This window comes from Gorilla gorilla, chromosome 18 (genome assembly GCF_029281585.2).
Source record: "Gorilla gorilla gorilla isolate KB3781 chromosome 18, NHGRI_mGorGor1-v2.1_pri, whole genome shotgun sequence".
NCBI lineage: Eukaryota > Metazoa > Chordata > Mammalia > Primates > Hominidae > Gorilla > Gorilla gorilla.
Genome location: NC_073242.2, coordinates 103,908,576 through 103,929,612, shown reverse-complemented (window position 1 = coordinate 103,929,612; position 21,037 = coordinate 103,908,576). Strand labels below are relative to the sequence as shown.

Genomic DNA, 21,037 nt, shown 5'->3' with positions numbered 1-21,037 from the left:
GGATTACAAGTGTGAGCCACCTGTAATTTCTCTATTCTAACAGACATGTAGTAATGTCTCACGGTGATCTTAATTTGCATTTCACTCATGACTAATGATGTTAAACATCTTTTCAAGTGCTATACATTTTCATTTTCTTTGATGAAGTATCTGCTCACATCTGTTGTTCATTAAAAAACTGTACTGTGGGCCGGGCACAGTAGCTCACACCTGTAATCCCGGCACTTTGGGAGGCCAAGGCAGGCAGATCACCTAAGGTCAGGAGTTCAAGACCAGCCTGGCCAACATGGTGAAACTCCATCTCTACTAAAAATACAAAAAAACTAGCTAGGTGTGGTGGCGCATGCCTGTAATCCCAGATACTCGGGAGGCTAAGGCAGAAGAATCACTGGAACCCGGGAGGCAGAGGTTGCAGTGAGCCAAGATCGCACCACTGCACTCTAGTCTGGGCAACAGAATAAGACTCCATCTCAAAAAAAAAAAAAAAAAAAAAATTGTATTGCTCGTGTCCTTATTGAGTTGTAGCAGTTCTTTATATATTTTAGATACAAGTTCTTTGTCAAACAAATGTTTTGTAGCTTCTGGGGAAAAAAATGAAAAAGAAATTTTAAAAGAAGACAGGCCTGGGACAGTGGCTGGCTGGGTGTGGTGGCTCACGCCTGTAATCCCATCACTTTGGGAGGCCAAGGCAGGTGGACCACCTGAGGTCAGGAGTTTGAGACCAGCCTGGCCAACATGGCGAAATCTCGTCTCTACTAAAAATATAAAAATTAGCCTGGCATGGTGGCGTGCGCCTGTAATCCCAGCTACTCAGGAGGCTGAGGCAGGCGGATCGCTTGAACCTGGGAGGCAGAGGTTGCAGTGAGCCAAGGTCGCACCACTGCACTCCAGCCTGGGCGGCACAGCAAAACTCCATCTCAAAAACATAAAAAAGAAAAATACAAAAAGACAAAAAAAAAAAAAAAGAAATAAGAAAAAAACGTTTTGCAAATATTTCTCCCAGTCTGTAACTTGCCTTTCATCTTCTTAATAGGGGCTTTCAAACAGCTAATGCTTTTAATTTTTGATAAAGTACAATTTATGGTTCACATATTTTGTATCCTAAGAAACGTAACCTAAGGTCACAAAGATCTCCTGTATTTTCTTCGAGACATTTTATTGTCTTAGATATACGCTTAGGTTGATGAACCATTTATAGTTAATATTTATATATACGGAGAATAAGATAAGGGTTAAGATTCAGTTTTTTTCCATATGGATATCCAAGCTCTAAGACCACTGATCGAAAAAGATTGTCCTTTCTCCCTCGAATTACTCAGGCATCTGTAAAAACCTGAAGTGTCCATATACTTCACATGAGTCTATTTCTGAATTCTCTATTTTATTTGGTTAATCTCACACAATCTTACTTGCTGCTTTACAGAAGTCTTGAAGTATGACAAGGTAAGTCTTCCAATTTTGTTCTTTTTCAAAATTCTTTGGGCTGTTCCTAGATCCCTTGTATTTCTATATAAACTTTAGAATTAGCTCATCAAGTTCTATAAGAAATTGTAGCCTGTTGAGATTTTAAGAGGGATCGAGTTGAATCTACAGATTAGTTTGGGAAGAACTGACTTAATACTTAGTCTTCCAACCCATGTGTATGGCATATCGTTCTTGGGTCTTCTTGAATTTCTCTCAGTAACATTCTTAGTTTTCAATGTACAGATCTTGCATATATTTTGTTAAATTGATCCATAAATTTTTCATCTTTTTTGATCCTATTATAAATGACATTTAAAATTCAATTTCCAATTCTTCTTTGCTAGTATATAAAAATCCAGAAAATGGTTTAGATTTGATCATTAGTTCCAGTAGCTTTTCTTTAGTTTTCTATCTATATAATCATGCCTGCAAACAAAGTTTTATTTCTTCCTTTCTAATCTGTCCGTTATTTTTTTTTGCCTTATTGCACTGTCTTAGATTTCAAGTATGATGCTGAATGAGATAAGTGGAGCAGCAAGTGGTAGTTGCTCTGCCGCCTATAAGGTAGATATTTAAGTGTGACATTTTATGAATTTTCTTGTTTAATTTTTACAACGATCTTACAATGTCAGTACAATTATTTTTATTTATTGAGATGGGGTCTTGCTACGTTACCCAGGCTGGTATTGAACTTCTGGGCTTAAGCCAACATCTGGCTTGTCTCCTGAGTAGGGCGACTATAGGCATGTGCCACCACACCTGGCTTAAATGTGTCATTTAAAAATTCAGGCCAGGTACAGTGGCTCATGCCTGTAATCCCAGCAATTTGGGAGGCTGAGGCAGGCGGATCACCTGAGGTCAGGAGTTCGAGACCAGCCTGGCCAACATACTGAAACCCTGTCTCTACTAAAAATACAAGAAATTAGCCAGATGTGGTGGCACGCACCTGTAATCCCAGCAATTCAGGAGGTTGAGACAGGAGAAACACTTGAACCTGGGAGGCAGAGATTGCAGTGAGGTGAGATTGTGCTACTGCACTCCAGCCTGGGCAACAGAGTGAGACTCTGTCTCAAAAAAAATAAAATAAAATTCAGTTTAGAACAGGGTAAAGAAGTATATGAAGGAGAAGATAGAGAAGCATTTACAATCTAAATGAAAAAGTATACACACACATAAAATAACTTCCAAAACAAACCAACGATTAAAGAAAAATCTAACGAGCCAACCTTACTATTACAGTTTTTGCTACAATGTGGATATGGACTATGTTAAACATGTGGTGCACACACATTTCTTAAGACTTTATCTTTTATAGGCTGAGGACGTAGCCTCGCTCCTATATATTCAAAATGGTAGATTCAGCATCATGCTACCTACCTGCATTTGCGACAAGCAACAGGGGCAGTCTTCCTCACTCTATATCATCTTTAATCAGTTTCTCCAGGAAGGCAACATCCTGGAACCAAAACAAATCATTGGAAACTGAGGTGCCTAGTATAAAAGCTATAAAATGAAAAATTATGACTTGCAAAAGAAGCAGATAACTCTCAAAAGTAATGTCAAATCAATTCTTACTCTTGACAATTTTTCTGTTTTCTCTCATCATAGATGTGAAAATCAAATAGTTTTCCTTGAAGACTAGAAAAATCAGTTAAACAAGATTAAAGGTAAAAACTGTACATATGCAGGAACATTTCTTTGATTTTAAACATTTACATTTAAATGAAATGTTCTCTTAACTCTCCTAAAACAGCCAAGAATGTATCTCTACTATTACTCACTGATGTACCTGAACTAGAAAATAAAACTACCTTGACAAAAGAAATAAAAAAAACCCTAAAATCCATCCCTTCCTTCTCCTTCTGGAATCATTAAGGAGAGATTTATCAGCTGCATGTCTGAAAATAAGCAGAACTCAATTCCACGATGACAATGAAGAACCTCATTTTCAAAATCTGCCCATTCATAAATCCAGGCAACAGTGCTAACTCATTAAAAGTAGGAGCTTCAGAAGAAATTTCTGGTGCTTAATTGAGCTTCCATGTTTCTACTTAAAGCAGGCGATACAGTAATTACAAGACTCCTTAAAAGCCAGGTGCTCCTGACCTATATACCAACCAACCTTCATGGACATTCACATATTAACAGAAGCATATATTACACAATGCAAGGGTCCAAGCAATACATCAGTAAGTTACTAATTATCTGGAGGCCAGCAAAAAGAACTTCACCTGAAAGGCAGTTTCCAAACACAATCCCACATGATTTTACAAACCAAAAGTAGAACTCACCATCTGATGCTGGGATCCAAACATAGTGTTACAGGGTACACGGCACAAGCAGGGGAAGGGCAAGCTGAGTTGCAGGAAGAAACATACGACTTGACAAGAAAGCTCTCTGCACCATTCACTTCAGATTGTGAAAGCCTGTGGCTCTAAGACAAGCCACGATTATTCTTCTAAGAAATCTCTCTCCTTAGGAACTCTTAATATTATAAATTGATGTTAAAGTACATTTAGAAAGCCAAGCCGAAAAAAAAAAAGGGTGAATTTCCAAGTGCCTTATAAGAGGATATAATGTAAAATTTTCTAAATGATTCAAGTAATTATCTTTGGTATATTCTAGAATATACCAGAAACACTTTGACAAACACAGAAACAATTGGGTCGTGAGCATTTTAGTGGGGGTAATTTTGGATTCTTTCTCCAAGCATTACTGGTAAATAACACCAGCTAAAGGCATTCAAAGAACAGTATCTTATTTATGGGTTCACCCACCCCTAAAAAGTAATAAATATGGATTAGCAGATGCACATTTCTCAAGAGAAGTGAAGTCAGTGTTATGCACAGAGACAGTGATTGTCAACTTAATTTTATATTCTTCATGTTTAGCCTCCAAGTCCTTGAGGAGTTTACAGTTTTAGGAATTGTAAACAGTTGCAGCATGCTGTTCTGTATGACTAAGACTTGGGAGCATTCAGAGACCAAAAATTTAATAAGCACATTTTCTCCTTAAAGGATTAAAAATTATGAATGTGACACCCAAGTAAAACAAATCCTCAAAAAAAATACAGGTATTAAAAGTGAAAATGCCTAGCCCCCTACCCTATAAGCCACCAATCCACCCCATTAACAGTTTAATACATAACCTTTCAGATATTTTCTAGGTATAAATTTACATATTTTTCTAGGTACAAAAACATAGTTATAAAGGATACACACACTTTAAAAAATGTGAACATAACCATCTTATATATGCTGCTCTGCCAGCTGCCATTCCCAACAGAACACTCTTACACATCTTTTGAAGGTTAGACTGTTGTCCCCAAACAGCCTTGTGTCCGCAAGAGCCTGGCTTGCAGTAGACACTAAGTAATTCATTTCACGTTTCAGAGGATTATTATTAAACTCCCCATTTTGTACACCCCTCAAGAAGAGGACATAATTTCTTAACACCAGTGATCACAGCTCAGAATCAATTTAAAAGTCACTAAGTGTCTCCCATACATCCCCCTGGGACTCCTACAGCTTACAAAAGAGGAACCCTCCAACCCTACGGTTTTGCTTTTAAACATTCTTGGCAAAGACAGTTAACAGTGTCTTATCTCGATGTAGTCCTCCCAGTTGGGCTAGAAGCACCATGAACTTTAAAAATAGTCATGCTCGGCTGGACGCGGTGGCTCACGCCTGTAATCCCAGCACTTTGGGAGGCTGAGGTGGGCAGATCATGAGGTCAGGAGATCGACACCATCCTGGCTAACACGGTGAAACCCATCTCTACTAAAAAAAATACAAAAAAATTAGCTGGGCGTGGTGGCGGGCACCTGTAGTCCTAGCTACTTGGGAGGCTGAGGCAGGAGAATGGCATGAATCCGGGAGGTGGAGCTTGCAGTGAGCCGAGATCACGCCACTGCACCCCAGCCTGGGCGACAGAGCAAGACTCTGTCTCAAAAACAAACAAACAAAAAACAAAACAAAACAAAAAAATAGTCATGCTCTTTGATCCAGCAATTCTAGACTGACTCTGAAAATCCATCTGAGGACCATAACCCTAAATAAAATACAGGAAGAGCTTTATGCACAGAGAAGTCCTTAACAGCACTACACAAAGAACATTACCTGAAAATGGTCACAGAAAGCAAGAGAATGCAAACACTCTTAGTTGTCCAAAAAGGCAACAGTTAATTACTACATATTCACTTGAAAAAATACCATGAAGGCATTAAAAATAAACTATACTTTGAAAAATTATTATTAAAATGATATATTCCTGTTTTAACAGTAAGTGAAAAGAGCCAGATACAACCATATAAACACAAACACACCCCCTTCGATTAAAGTCTGGGAAAAAAGAGAAAATGTTGACTGTGGATGCCCTTGGGTAATCTATCACATATTCCTTATTTCTAAATTCAGTAATTTTTACAAATATGACAAAAGCATATAAGACCATCTTTCTTTTCATTCAACAAGAACAGCAACTAGACAAACGGGTCAACTTTAAAACTTTCAGGACAAAATAAGACATTATTTCTTTAAAATAGCCACCTGATACCACATTACCTGATTACAAAGGTATTGGCCCAGGCCAGGTCTAGCAGCAGCACTAAGATATATGACAGGCTTCTTATTATATAACACACTGAAGCCATCCACTACAAAGTCTTCATATCGAGAATGAATGGCAAGCCTACATATCTTTGCAAGTCCTTCTCTTTCCTCTTTGTGGAAATAAGCACACCCATTTTCATATCTGTTAAGAGATACATATTAATATGCTCTTATTTCTAGTTAAGGATTGTATAAGTCAACCTTACAATCATGGAGACAATTCTTTTCTCAAGCTAGGAATTGTCACTTTTATCAGGCAGAGAGGAAAGGAATGTGAAACATCCTCCTCATAGATGGCTGACACCTCATTACAGCTGAGGTTACCAAGCAGCGAGACAATAACCCTCCATCCATACCCAATTCCATAAAGAGCAGAAACTATGAAAACAAGTAGAGACCAGGAATTCTCAGATATAAAAAGACTGAAGATCATGGTTCTGGCTTATTATGAACTAAGGCCAGCACTGGATAACACAGGCATAGTTCATAGCAGAGTTTCAGCCCTAAAATATCCAAAGTAAATAAAACTGTCAAAAATGCTCGTCAGAGGCTGGGTGTGGTGGCTCACGCCTGTAATCTCAGCACTTTGGGAGGCCAAGGCGGGTGGATCACCTGACGTCAGGAGTTTTGAGCCTAGCCTAGCTAACATGGTGAAACAACTGTCTCTACTAATTGCCAGGTGTGGTGGTGAGTGCCTGTAGTCCCAGCTACTCGGGAGACTGAGGCAGGAGAATGGCTTGAACCCAGGAGGTGGAGGGTGCAGTGAGCCGAGATTGTGCCACTGCACTCCAGCCTGGGCGACAGAGTAAGACTCCATCTCAAAAAAATAAAAAAGCTAGTCAGGCTAGCTTTTGGTTTTACTATAATCTGCTGAGGCTCCATCTCCTAGAGGAGGAGGGACAATTTCAATTACAGGCAGCAGATTTTTACTAGAACAACAGAACACTGCTCCTTTAATATTAAAGTTGGGCAAACTTATACTCCTGCTTGGCCAAGTTCTTTCCCAACACTGAAAGTGAGGGTCTCTCAAGATAAATGTCTCAAGTTAGGCAAACATTCCTTCTCCATAAAAGTAACAGCATAAACCCAATGCCACTAGTCCTATGTCTCCTACTGAATCCTTCATCTGTTGTAATTCCTTAGTACTGCCAGGATTATCACAGAATAAAACAAATTTCAGTTTCATAGCACATATTCATCTTCCTTATGACAGAGTTTTCTTTTCTTTTCTTTTTTTTTTTTTTTTTTTTTTTTGAGACAGAGTCTCGCTCTGTCGCCCAGGCTGGAGTGCAGCGCCTCAGCCTCCAGAGGAGCTGGGACTACAGGTGCTCACTTCCACGCCCGGCTAATCTTTTTGTATTTTTAGTAGAGACAGGGTTTCACCATGTTAGCCAGAATGGTCTCGATCTCCTCACCTTGTGATCCGCCCACCTCAGCCTCCCAAAGTGCTGGGATTACAGGCGTGAGCCACCGCGCCTGGCCTCAGAGTTTTCTTTCTAATAAAATGCAAGCTAATATTTTCAAAGCACAGCTGGCCCTCTGAACCTGTGGGTTCTGCATCTGTGGATTAAACCAAGCATGAGTAAAAAATCTTCAGAAATTTAAAAAGATGGGTGCCTCTGTACTGAATATCTACAGACTTTTTTCCTTGTCATTATTCCCTAAACAATACACTGTAACAACTATTTACACAGCATTTACATCGTATTAGGTATTATATGTAATCAAGAGATTAAAGTATATGGGAAGATGTGCCTCAGTTACATGAAAATACTGTGCTATTTTATATAAGGGATTTGAGCATCCATGAATTTTTTTATCCATAGGGTGAGGATGGGAGGTCAAGAACCAATCCCCCAAGGACACCCAAGGATAAGGGACAACTGTATTTGAATCTAGATCATTGCTCTATCTTCTACTGACATGTGCCAATTAGATACCCCACAAATAAATAACTGCTGACCCTATCAAACACATATGTGCTTCTATTCTCCACCCTTCACATGTATTAGTCCATTAGCTCATTTAATCCTCACAATGCTTCTATGAAACAGGTATTAATACTATCCCCATCTAACAGATGATGAAACAGGCACTGAGAGGTTAAACACCCCTTTCAAGGAGAAGGAAATCTGAACCCAAGTAGTACAGCTCCAGAAAAAAGATCTTTCAGTCTACACCCGACTCATAAAAGTCTTCACTGGAAACTCATCATGTCTTTACCTGAAAATTCTGCATAGCCATAAGGTGGTATCTGAAAGTATCCTAGTTGTAAGTTCTCTCAGCTTCTCTTTGTCCAGAGTTGAAATATAAGCTCCCAGACTATGTCCCAACAAAGCCACATGACCTTGTTCTCCAATATTTTGGATTCTGTTAAGCAAAATTAAAGTATTAGAGTCAAACCATAAAAAAGGACATAGAACTTAGAGACACAGAGTTCCACAGAAATATCTGTCAGACTTGAAATCTACTTAATGGCCCAGAAGGCAAATCAATGCATAAACAGTAGTGATAGTTTGGTGAGAAGTTTTTCTATTTTTTGAGACGGAGAAAAAAATATATTTTTTCTGAGATGGAGTCTCCCTCCTGATGCCCAGGCTGGGGTGCAGTGGTGCGATCTCAGCTCACTACAACCTCCACCTCCTGGGTTCACGTGATTCTCCTGTCTCAGCCTCCCGAGTAGCTGGAATTACAGGTGCCCACCACCAAGCCAGGCTAATTTTTTGTATTTTTAGTAGAGACGGGGTTTCACCATGTTGGCCAGGCTGCTCTTGAACTCCTGACTTCAGGTGATTCACCTGCCTCGGCCTCCCAAAGTGCTGGGATTACAGGCATGAGCCACCACTCCTGGCCAGAAAAATATTTTTATAATTAGAGTTCCAGGAGATAAATAGCCCTTTTTAAATTGAGTACCTACAAACTGTTTTAAAATAATTTCCTATTAAAGTATTTTAAAAATTAAATACCAGCCTTAAGAATTGTGGAGGGTAGAGCTAAGGTAAAATCAGCTGAAAGCATTTTTTAAAGAACTAAATCCTGGCCAGGCGCAGTGGCTCATGCCTGTAATCCCAGCACTTTGGGAGACCGAGGCGGGCGGATCACGAGGTCAGGAGATTGAGACCATCCTGGATAACATGGTGAAACCCCATCTCTACTAAAAATACAAAAAATTGGCCGGGCCTGGTGGTGGGCACCTGTAATCCCAGCTACTCAGGAGGCTGAGGCAGGAGAATGGAGTGAACCCGGGAGGCGGAGCTTGAAGTGAGCCGAAATGGCACCATTGCACTCCAGCCTGGGCAACAGAGTAAGACTCCATCTCAAAAAAAAAAAAAAAAAAAGATTTAAATCTCAGGTCTATGCATCAAATAAGAATTATTTATTGCAATAATACAGCAAATTCATGGGGGACTAGGTATTATTTTATATATAATTAAAATTGATTATATAAAATGTTTTATATAGAATTAAAACTAATTTCCCTTATAAAGAATAACTGTAAAAAAGAAGGACTAAGTTTACAATTGTTAACTGTGAATAATAAGAAAAAGACAAATAACCTAATAGGATCATGGGCAACAGACAGTTCCTAGAAATATAAATGGGTCTTAAAACATACAAAAAGACACGTCACTTGGTTCATAATTTTAAAAACCTGCAAATTCGAATTATGCTGAAACACCATTTCTCACTTATCAGATTTCTCATCGGAATATCACTTATCAATGATCCTTCAGTCTGATAACGCCTTTGCAGGTGAATAGTGTGGAAACAAAGTACTCTCATACATTGCTGGTGGGACTGCTAAATGCCGCAACTCCATGGAGGGAAATTTGGCAGGATCTATCAAAATTACAAAAGCACACACTGTCTGAGACAGCAACTCCACTTTCAGGACTTTGTCCTCCAGACACCTGCTTCTATGAGAAGTGACACATGTCGAAAGTTGTTTGCTGCAGCAATGTTTGTAACAGTGCAACATGACAGGGGACCAATAAAATATGGTTCATCTGTTCAAAGTAAAACACATAGCTCTGACAAAGGAGAAAGTTCCTGTGCATTAATATGCAGTGAACTCCAAGACATAAGTGAAAAAATGCAAGATGCACAGCATATGCATAGTAATTATGTATTAGGGTGGGCATAGACATTTTGCTGGTGTATAATACATATAAAATCTCTCTGGAAGAATACACAAGAAACTGGTAATGTCTGTCTCTAGAGAAGAAAACACGGTAGGGAGATAGAGGTAGGAAGGAAAATTCCCTTTGTATATCGTTCTTTATTGTCTGAATTTTGAACCAAGAGAACAATTTTACTTATTTCAAAACATCAAATTTAAAATAATTAAAGAGAAAACTAACTAAATACCTAATGAATACAAGTACAGCAATTCTTAGGAAGCAGAAGCACAGCAGCAGAAAGACATGCGACACTCACTCTTCAGTCCTTCTGCCAGCGCCTCTCTAAGGCATGATACCATAAAAACTATGGGATCTAATTTCAATAAATGCCTTCATTTCACAAAATATATATTAATATAAACGTCTTTCTGAAAATAAAAAGGATTACTTTAGTATCATATATAACTCAATGAAATATAGCTTCTTATTTGAGCAACTTGTCAGAGCGCAATCACTACGAAATCAAGAACACATGCACTTGAAAAGAGAAGCTGCCAGGTTCATTACCTGGGGCTCTGGGGCTCCTCATCTTCATCTCCATGCATCAGATTCTGAACTAACTGGAGGATGCTCGCCATATCTTGTCCACTGCAGAATGAAAAGAGTTGATGGGCTGATGGGAACAGCACACATCCCCCGCCACTCTCCCGCTCCTTCCCTCATTCAACTGGCGTTGCTTCAAGTTTTTTTTTTTTTCTTAAGCAACTATAAGAGAAAGAACGTGGTATATAGTTTATGCTTTTTAAAAAACAAAGCTCAAATTATAAACTGAATTCCGATATAAACTTACTTGTGGTTAAATAAATCTTCTACCTAATTATGAGTTTCATTTTAATAAATGTCACCAGTCTTTTTATTTTTATTTTTTTGAGACAGGGTCTCACTTTGTCACCCAAGGTGGAGGGAAGTGGCATAATCTGGGCTCACCGCAACCTCTGCCTCCCAGGTGTAAGCGATCCTCCTGCCTCAGCCTCCTGAGTAGCTGAGATTACAAGCGTGCGCCACCACGCTCGGCTAATTTTTGTATTTTTAGTAGAGATGGGGTTTCACCATGTTGGCCAGACTGGTCTTCAACTCCTGGCTTCAAGTGATCCACCCTCCTCGGCCTCCCAAAGTGCTGGGGTTACAGGCATGAGCCACCACGCCCAGCCGTTTTTTTATTTTTGGTAGAAACAGGGTTTTGCCATGTTGCCCAGCCTGGTCTCAAACCACCAAGCTCAAGCAATCCTCCTGCCTCAGCCTCCAAAAGTGCTGGGATTACAGGCCTGAGCCACCTTGCCCAGCCACCAGTCTTGCTCTAGCAACATTTCTATACATTTCATTTGAATCTTGGAGTACAAGACAGAGAATATTTAATAAGCATGTAATAAGAGCCAAAAGTCCTTATAATATGTACTTATAATATATAAGTGTATTATATACTATACATTATATAAAATATAAAATATATATAAAATATATTATATAAAATACAATATATAATCATCCTTAGTATATTATAATGCTAGACAGTCACAGAACACTCCAATAGCACTGGTATATCTAATTTTCCTCCATAGGGATCTTGTCCGTTTGGACTAACAGCCTCTAACAATGCAAGCTTCATTTATTACCAGCTCTTCCCCAAGCTGGGAACCTTGAGATCTGCTTAGAGTATAAAAACATTTTACTTCTATCCAAGATATGTTGCTATGAAATGCTCATTACATGAGGAGATGGAAAGTTATGAAAAGAATTCGAATGGCTGAAGTAGCAAGCAATGGCAAGGCAACTTGCAACAGGAATAACGTAAAGCTATTCGTCTGTTAATGAGAATAGACTAAAAAGATGTTTCCTCTTTCAAAAAAGGAAGTGCCATCAAAACAATGTCCCCAAACCAATTGTCCCCAAGGTGCTGCCCTTCAAGTGAGAGGGGCTCTGGGCCTTGGACACTGTAGACATCAGAGCAGGCAGGGGCCCTTGAGGCACACTGGCTGCCTGCCACATGACCTCGAGCAAGCTATTCCAACTTGCCAAGCCGGACGTTATGGATTTGGGAGGCTTCAGACAGTGAAGGTATGGCACTTAGCTGTGCCTGGCATGTTACTAGTCTTGAATGCTGGGTGGTAGCACTCCTAAGTGTGAATCCTCCTAGTCAGTGGCTTAAGGCTGAGAATTACAGATGCTGCTGGGAGTATCTCTCCTGGGAAAACTTCCGTGGAATTAGGAGACTAAACCTTAAAACCTTTGGTTTCCATCAGCAGGGCTGGAATGAGGAGATTTTATAGGACCTGCCTCCTGTTCTGAGCTGAGAATGCACTTCACACCTAGCTTCACATCAGCACTATTCATGCTACGAATAGGAGTGACTGTTTTAAAGTATTAGTATCTCGGCGTGTTATTGGCACACTGTGATCCTTCCTCCATACTTTTCTTTTGCAACCTGGTTGAATCTATATTCAGGTCAAAGGATATTTAAGGGAGTTGTACTGTTTACTTACGTGCAGTTTCCTGGTTATAACAGGAAAAAAAAATAAGTTTGTCTCAGGGAAGCTGGGCTGGGATACTAATCCCAGATTAACTGCTAATGTCTTGTGAAAATTTTAGTCAGCTACTTACTTTTTTGCTATTTTTCCTGCTACTCAAACATGACAGATTTGCTTCAGTTGCCAAAAAATAAGTAATTTGACATTTTCCTTTCATTTGTATTATGAAAACAATAAATCTTATCAAATTAAAATACCGCTTAGAATAAAACTCAGTCTACCAAATACATGACAGGTTTCAAGAGTGAACTAAGTATGACACACCAGTTATAATGATGAATTTGTATATCACTTTTATTTTATTTGATAGGGTCTCGCCATGTTGTTCAGGGTGGCCTCGAACTCCTTGACTCAAGCCATCCTCCTGCCTCAGGCTCCCAAGCAGCTGGGACTACAGGTGTGCGCCACGGTGCCTAGCTCCATGTATCACTTTTGAGTCATGAGGTTGTATTAAATTGTTGGTTTTCTAAAAAATTTTTGGCCAGGTGCGGTGGCTTATGCCTGTAGTCCCAGCACTTTGAGAGGCTAAGGCAGGCGGATCACCTGAGGTCAGGAGATGGAGACCGTCCTGGCCAACATGGTGAAACCCTGTCTCTACTAAAAATACAAAAATTAGCTGGGCGTGGTGGTGGGTGCCTATAATCCCAGCCACTCGGGAGGCTGAGGCAGGAGAATCACTTGAACCCGGGAGGCAGAGGTTGCAGTGAGCCAAGATCACACCACTGCACTCCAGCCTGGCGACAGAGTGAGACTCTGTCTCAAAATTAGAAAGTGTCTCTATCACTCAGGCTGGAGTGCAGTGGTACAATCAAAGATCGCTGTAACCTTGAACTCCTGGGCTCAAGTGATCCTCTGTCCTTGGCCTCCCAAAGTGCTGGGATTAAAGGTGTGACCCACTGTACTCAGCCTCTATTAAATTCCAAATGGGAGAGGGAGAGAAGCCAGCAGGTGCGGCAATATCACCAACCAGCCAACCACACTTCAGTTTTCTAATGTTATACTGCATATAAGTCTATTTAAATTTGCTATGTGTTCATTAAAACTAAAACCATAAATCAATGATGATAAGACACTGGTTTAAGAAAAATGTAGGCCGGGCACAGTGGCTCACACCTGTAATCCCAGCACTTTGGGAGGCCGAGGTGGGCAGATCACCTGAGGTCAAGGTCAGGAGTTAGAAACCAGCCTGGTCAACGTGGCAAAATCCCATCTCTACTGAAAATACAAAAATTAGCCAGATATGGTGGTGCATGCCTGTAATCCCAGCTACTCAGGAGGCTGAGGCACAAGAAAGAACTGCTTGAACCCGGGAGGCGGAGGTTGCAGTGAGCCCAGACTGTGCCACTGCACTCCATCCTGGGCAACAGAGCACGACTCCGTCTCAGAAACAAACAAACAAAAATTTACACCTTAACTAAAGGTATGGATCCTCAGCGCCACCTAACTGCCCTGGAGTGGGCCTGGAATATCTGTGGATATGAGCTTCTTTCCATTTTCCTCTTCTGTTCTTCTCATTTAAAGAAAAGAAAAAGCTGTTCATTTGTTTCATCATACCAAATTTCTAACGCCTGAACATGCAAACATGACCATGTTGCCTATAACCTCCCAGTGACTGAGGCAGGATTTCAAACATTTATCACATCTCCCTGCCTCCAGTTTCAGGTATCGTTTGAATTTCTGGAAAAGACAAGAATATGCAACAAAAAAGTTCCACCCACTTCTTGTTTACTTGGTGCTCTATATGACCTGAATATATAATAAGTATTTATAGAGTCAAATCAATATATTAAGTAAATGAAACTCTTAATAGACAGAATTAAATAGTATAAGTCTTTCCTCTCAATTTCAAAATCCTTTAATTACAAGGCACCTTTTACCCAAGACAAACACCAATTTTCAAGTCAGCTGAAGCTGTGTGTGACACTGTGAAGCCAAGAGGCACCTTTAACAGAAAGAACCCAGAGCCACTGGCTTCACAGCAGGCTGAACTCGTTGAACAGGGTCACCTCTGTCCTACTCACCTCTGACTGTCCTCCAGCATCTTCACTGCCTCCTTCAAGTTTTTTCCCATTTCAGCTAACGTGGGGTCTGCTATCTGGGGGAAAAAAAAAAAAAGAAAGAAAGAAATTTTAATAATCCTCTATTACCTCTACAACACAATTCACCCAGAAAAATTAAGTGCATAATTTCTTCTGGATTTACTGTGAAATACATGATTTTAAAACCTGCAATAGTACAAAAGTATAACAGAAAAAGTAAAAGTCTTCCAGCCCCACTTCCTAGAGGAAGCTGCTGTTTTTATTTTTATTTTTTGAGATGGAGTCTTACTCTGTTGCCCAGACTAGAGTGCAATGGCATGACCTTGCTCACTGCAACCTCTGCCTCCTGGGTTCAAGTGATTCTCTTGCCTCAGCCTCCCAAGTAGCTGGGATTACAGGCACACACCACCATGCCCAGCTAATTTTTATATTTTTAGTAGAGACGGGGGCTTCCACCATGTTGGCCATGCTAGTCTCGAACTCTTGACCTCAAGTGATCTGCCCGCCTTAGCTTCCCAAAGTGCTGGGATTGCAGGTGTGAGCCACCGTGCCTGGCCTCCTTAAGTTCCTTTTGAATTTTAGTGCCATGTGTACACCTATCTCCCATCCAAAAAGTAAACAAAATAGAATTTACATTTTTCTGCAGAATTATAATTTTTTCACCATTCATTCTGGGAAGAACCACGTGAGGCCAAAACCAAGGACCCTACCCTTCTTCACTTGGTACCACCTTCCCACTTGACAAGTTACAAGTCCCATGGGGGTAACCACAAGGTCCCCTCAGCCTGGCCATTGTACACAGCCCCAGGGTACCGGCAACGCATGACCTACACTCCAAGGCAACTGGACAACTTGGTCTTTGGTAAGATCACTTATGATAACAAAGTGAGTCAACTTCACTTCAGACAAGCCATGTGGCAGTGATACAAAGACATGCTATTTTGACAAATATTATTTTTGAGACAGTCGCTCTGTTACACAGACTGGGGTACAGTGGTTTGATCGTGGCTCACTGCAGCCTTGACCTCCAGGGATCAAGTGATCCTCCCACCTCAGCCTCCTGAGTACCTGGGAATACAAGTGCTCGCCACCATGCCTGGCTAATTTTCAAAATTTTTTTGTAGATACAAGGTCTCATTATGCCGCACAGGCTGGTCTCAAACTCCTGAGCTCAAGTTATCCTTCTGCTGGGATTACAGGCTGAGCCACTGTGCCCGAACTTTTTGCAGAATTAAAACATACACATTCATTTTCCTTTCTCTATTCTTAATCTCTGTAGTTATTTTTAGGGAGAAAATTCTTGTTGACTTCAATCTCTATGTAGTATGAGTTGTGTTATAACAATAAATTATATATTACATATAATACATATAATATCATATATAAGTTATAGCTCTTTTGTTCCCCTCTTACTCTTCTAAGTGTGCTGCTTAAAGGAAGAGCTGCGTTTACCTTTTCCTATTGCTCACTGTATATCTAGCAATATCTTACAGCATGGCATACAATACATACGTATTTAAAACTGCATTGCCTCCTCAAAATTGTTTTTAAGAAATTCCACTCCATTTATCAACATAAGATTCAGAAATTGTTACATTCTAGAAGGGACCTAAGGGATCTAGTCCAGGGATTTTCCAGCTGTGTTCTCCTGAGCCTTAAGGTCCCTGGGAGGACTCTGAGAAGGAAGGGTTAGGTAAGCAGTTGGGGCTTCTAACTCCCTAGCAGATCAGCTCTGTTTTGTATAACAGGGTTTTGAGTAAAGTTTTTATTTGTAAAAAGTTTCATTGAATGATAAAGGGGATATCACCACCGATCCCACAGAAATACAAACTACCATCACAGAATACTATAAACATCTCTACGCAAATAAACTAGAAAATCTAGAAGAAATGGATAAATTCCTCGACACATACACCCTCCCAAGACTAAACCAGGAAGAAGCTGAATCTCTGAATAGACCAATAACAGGCTCTGAAATTGTGGCAATAATTAAGAGCTTACCAACCAAAAAAAGTCCAGGACCAGATGGATTCACAGCCGAATTCTACCAGAGGTAAAAGGAGGAGCTGGTACCATTCCTTCTGAAACTATTCCAATCAATAGAAAAAGAAGAAATCCTCCCTAACTCATTTTATGAGGCCAGCATCATCCTGATACCAAAGCCTGGCAGAGACACGACAAAAAAAGAGAATTTTAGACCAATATCCGTGATGAACATCGATGCAAAAATCCTCAATAAAACACTGGCAAACCGAATCCAGCAGCACATCAAAAAGCTTATCCACCATGATCAAGTGGGCTTCATCCCTGGGATGCAAGGCTGGTTCAACATATGCAAATCAATAAATGTAATCCAGCATATAAACAGAACCAACAACAAAAAGCATACGATTATCTCAATAGATGCAGAAAGGCCTTTGACAAAATTCAACAACCCTTCATGCTAAAAACTCTCAATAAATCGGGTATTGATGGACCGTATCTCAAAATAATAAGAGCTATTTATGACAAACCCACAGCCAATATCATACTGAATGGGCAAAAACTGGAAGCATTCCCTTTGAAAACTGGCACAAGACAGGGATGCCCTCTCTCACCACTCCTATTCAACACAGTGTTGGAAGTTCTGGCCAGGGCAATGAGGCAGGAGAAGGAAATAAAGGGTATTCAATTAGGAAAAGAGGAAGTCAAATTGTCCCTGTTTGCAGATGACATGATTGTATATCTAGAAAACCCCATCGTCTCAGCCCAAAATCTCCTTAAACTGATAGGCAACTTCAGCAAAGTCTCAGGATACAGAATCAATGTACAAAAATCACAAGCATTCTTATACACCAATAACAGACAAACAGAGAGCCAAATCATGAGTGAACTCCCATTCACAATTGCTTCAAAGACAATAAAATACCTAGGAATCCAACTTACAAGGGATGTGAAGGACCTCTTCAAGGAAAACTACAAACCACTGCTCAAGGAAATAAAAGAGGATACAAACAAATGGAAGAACTTTCCATGCTCATGGGTAGGAATAATCAGTATCGTGAAAACGGCCACACTGCCCAAGATAATTTACAGATTCAATGCCATCCCCATCAAGCTACCAATGACTTTCTTCACAGAATTGGAAAAAACTACTTTAAAGTTCATATGGAACCAAAAAAGAGCCCACATTGCCAAGTCACTCCTAAGCCAGAAAAACAAAGCTGGAGGCATCATGCTACCTGGCTTCAAACTATACTACAAGGCTACAGTAACCAAAACAGCATGGTACTGGTACCAATACAGAGATATAGACCAATGGAACAGAATAGAGCCCTCAGAAATAATGCCGCATATCTACAACTATCTGATCTTTGACAAACCTGACAAAAACAAGAAATGGGGAAAGGATTCCCTATTTAATAAATGGTGCTGGGAAAACTGGCTAGCCATATGTAGAAAGCTGAAACTGGATCCCTTCCTTACATCTTATACAAAAATTAATTCAAGATGGATTAAAGACTTAAACATTAGACCTAAAACCATAAAAACCCTAGAAGAAAACCTAGGTCTTACCATTCAGGACACAGGCATGGGCAAGGACTTCATGTCTAAAACACCAAAAGCAATGGCAACAAAAGCCAAAATTGACAAATGGGATCTCATTAAACTAAAGAGCTTCTGCACAGCAAAAGAAACTACCATCAGAATGAACAGGCAACCTACAAAATGGGAGAAAATTTTTGCAGTCTACTCACCTGACAAAGGGCTAATATCCAGAATCTACAATGAACTCAAACACATTTACAAGAAAAAAAACAAACAACCCCATCAAAAAGTGGGCGAAGGATATGAACAGACACTTCTCAAAAGAAGACATTTATGCAGCCAAAAGACACATGAAAAAATGCTCATCATCATTGGCCATCAGAGAATGCAAATCAAAACCACAATGAGATACCATCTCACACCAGTTAGAATGGCAATCATTAAAAAGTCAGGAAACAACAGGTACTGGAGAGGATGTGGAGAAATAGGAACACTTTTACACTGTTGGCGGGACTCTAAACTAGTTCAACCATTGTGGAAGTCAGTGTGGCGATTCCTCAGGGATCTAGAACTAGAAATACCATTTGATCCAGCCATCCCATTACTGGGTATATACCCAAAGGATTATAAATCATGCCCCTATAAAGACACATGCACACGTATGTTTATTGTGGCACTATTCACAATAGCAAAGACTTGGAACCAACCCAAATGTCCATCAATGATAGACTGGATTAAGAAAATGTGGCACATATACACCATGGAATACTATGCAGCCACAAAAAATGGTGAGTTCATGTCCTTTGTAGGGACATGGATGAAGCTTGAAACCATCATTCTCAGCAAACTGTCTCAAGGACAAAACAACAAACACCGCATGTTCTTACTCATAGGTGGGAATTGAACAATGAGACTACATGGACACAGGAAGGGGAACATCATACACTGTTGCTTGTTGTGGGGTGGGGGGAGGGAGGAGGGATAGCATTAGGAGATATACCTAACGCTAAATGAAGAGTTAATGGGTGTGGCACACCAACATGGCACATGTATACATATGTAACAAACCTGCACGTTGTGCACACGTACCCTAAAACTTAAAAAGTATAATTTAAAAAATTTTTTTTTAAAAATTAAAAAAAAAAGTGTCATTGAAAAGAAGAAAAAAAATTCTTTTGAAGGCCAAGGCAGAAGAATCACTTGAGGCCAGGAGTTTCAGATCAGCTTGGGCAACATAGTGAGAAATAAATTAGCTGGGTGTGGTGGTGCACCCCTGTAGTCCTAGCTACTTGGGAGGCAGAGGTAGGAGGATCACTTGAGCCTGGGAGTTTGAGGCTACAGTAAGCTATGATTGTGTCACTGCACTCCAGCCTGGAACAGAGTAAAACCCTGTCTCAAAAAAAAAAAAAAAAAGTATAGCATAAAAACATCTGATTCTGGTCTAACATTTTGGAGGTGAGGAAACTAAGATGCAGAGAGGTTAAGTGACTTGCCTATGGTCATGGAGCTGATAAATGACAATGAGGTGCCAAAACCTGGGGTCCCTGACTCTTGTTTCTGACCTCTATTATATCACACTGGCTCCCACAAGGGCTTACAAGGTAATCATTTAGCCACGACCAAATTTTTAGATAAAATAGACAAATTTTAAAACAAGTGTTTTCAATAAAATTCACCACTTTAACTATGAGAAGGCTCAGAAAGCACTCGAAAAAGGCCTCAGTGCTGACAGTGAGGAGAATGAGGAATATGATGGTCAAGAGAATTTATCTTCACCCCTGAGTCAGCTGGTGATGCTCCTGACGATCCTCACTGCTGTGACACTCCCATGTGTCCCCTACCACCTAGCCAAATGATAAGATAAACAGTTTGGCTTGATTCACACCTTCATGCTCCCAACGACCATCCTGTCTGAAACATCCTCATGACTTTTATCTATCTCTCGCCTAGCACCTATTCAGTTACAAGTCAATAATTCCAGGAAGCCTTTACAGATAAAGCCACTTTTGCTCTTTCCCATCCCCTCTAATGATACTGATGCCTTTTTTCCTAAACCAAAAATCTAGATTTGTTGCTTAACAATGTTGGTTGTATTTATGGGGACAATGGGACAGAATGCTTGCAGTTGTTGCGGCTGCCATTTATCCTCATGATTCCTTACACCCTTTACTGTGAATTGTTTTATAGATGTGCTTTCCAGTATAAACGTGCTCTCCAATTAGATTACAAGCTTCTTGAAGGCAAGGATTCAGACTCCTACTAATTTTGACTTCTCTTTAGACCACGGGTCTAAAGTTAGCTCAATTCTCCAATTGTCACATTAACCTGAAAATCCCTTAGGAAGGCATGCCAGAGTGGATATCAACATACTGTTCTCTAAGTGCAACACAGCTTTCAACAGAATTATAATGAATATTTCCGTTAAGAATAGATAAAATATGCCAGGTGTGGTGGCTCGTGCCTGTAATCCCAGCACTTTGAGAGGTCAAGCCAGGAGGATCAGTTGAGTCCGGGAGTTTGAGATGAGCCTGGGCAACATGGCAAAACCTCGTCTCTACAAAAAATACAAAAAAAGTAAGCTGGGCATGGTAGTGCATGCCTGTGGTCTCAGCTACTCAGGAGGCTGAGGCAAGAGGATTGCTTGAGCCCAGGAGGTCAAGGTTACAGTGAGACAAGATTGTGCCACTGCC

General features: G+C 40.2%; 1 pseudogene; it reads right to left on the bottom strand.

The window, feature by feature from the left end:
- LOC101126158 (putative pyridoxal-dependent decarboxylase domain-containing protein 2) overlaps nucleotides 1–21,037 on the bottom strand; it is a 45,882-nt pseudogene that overhangs the window by 10,437 nt on the left and 14,408 nt on the right.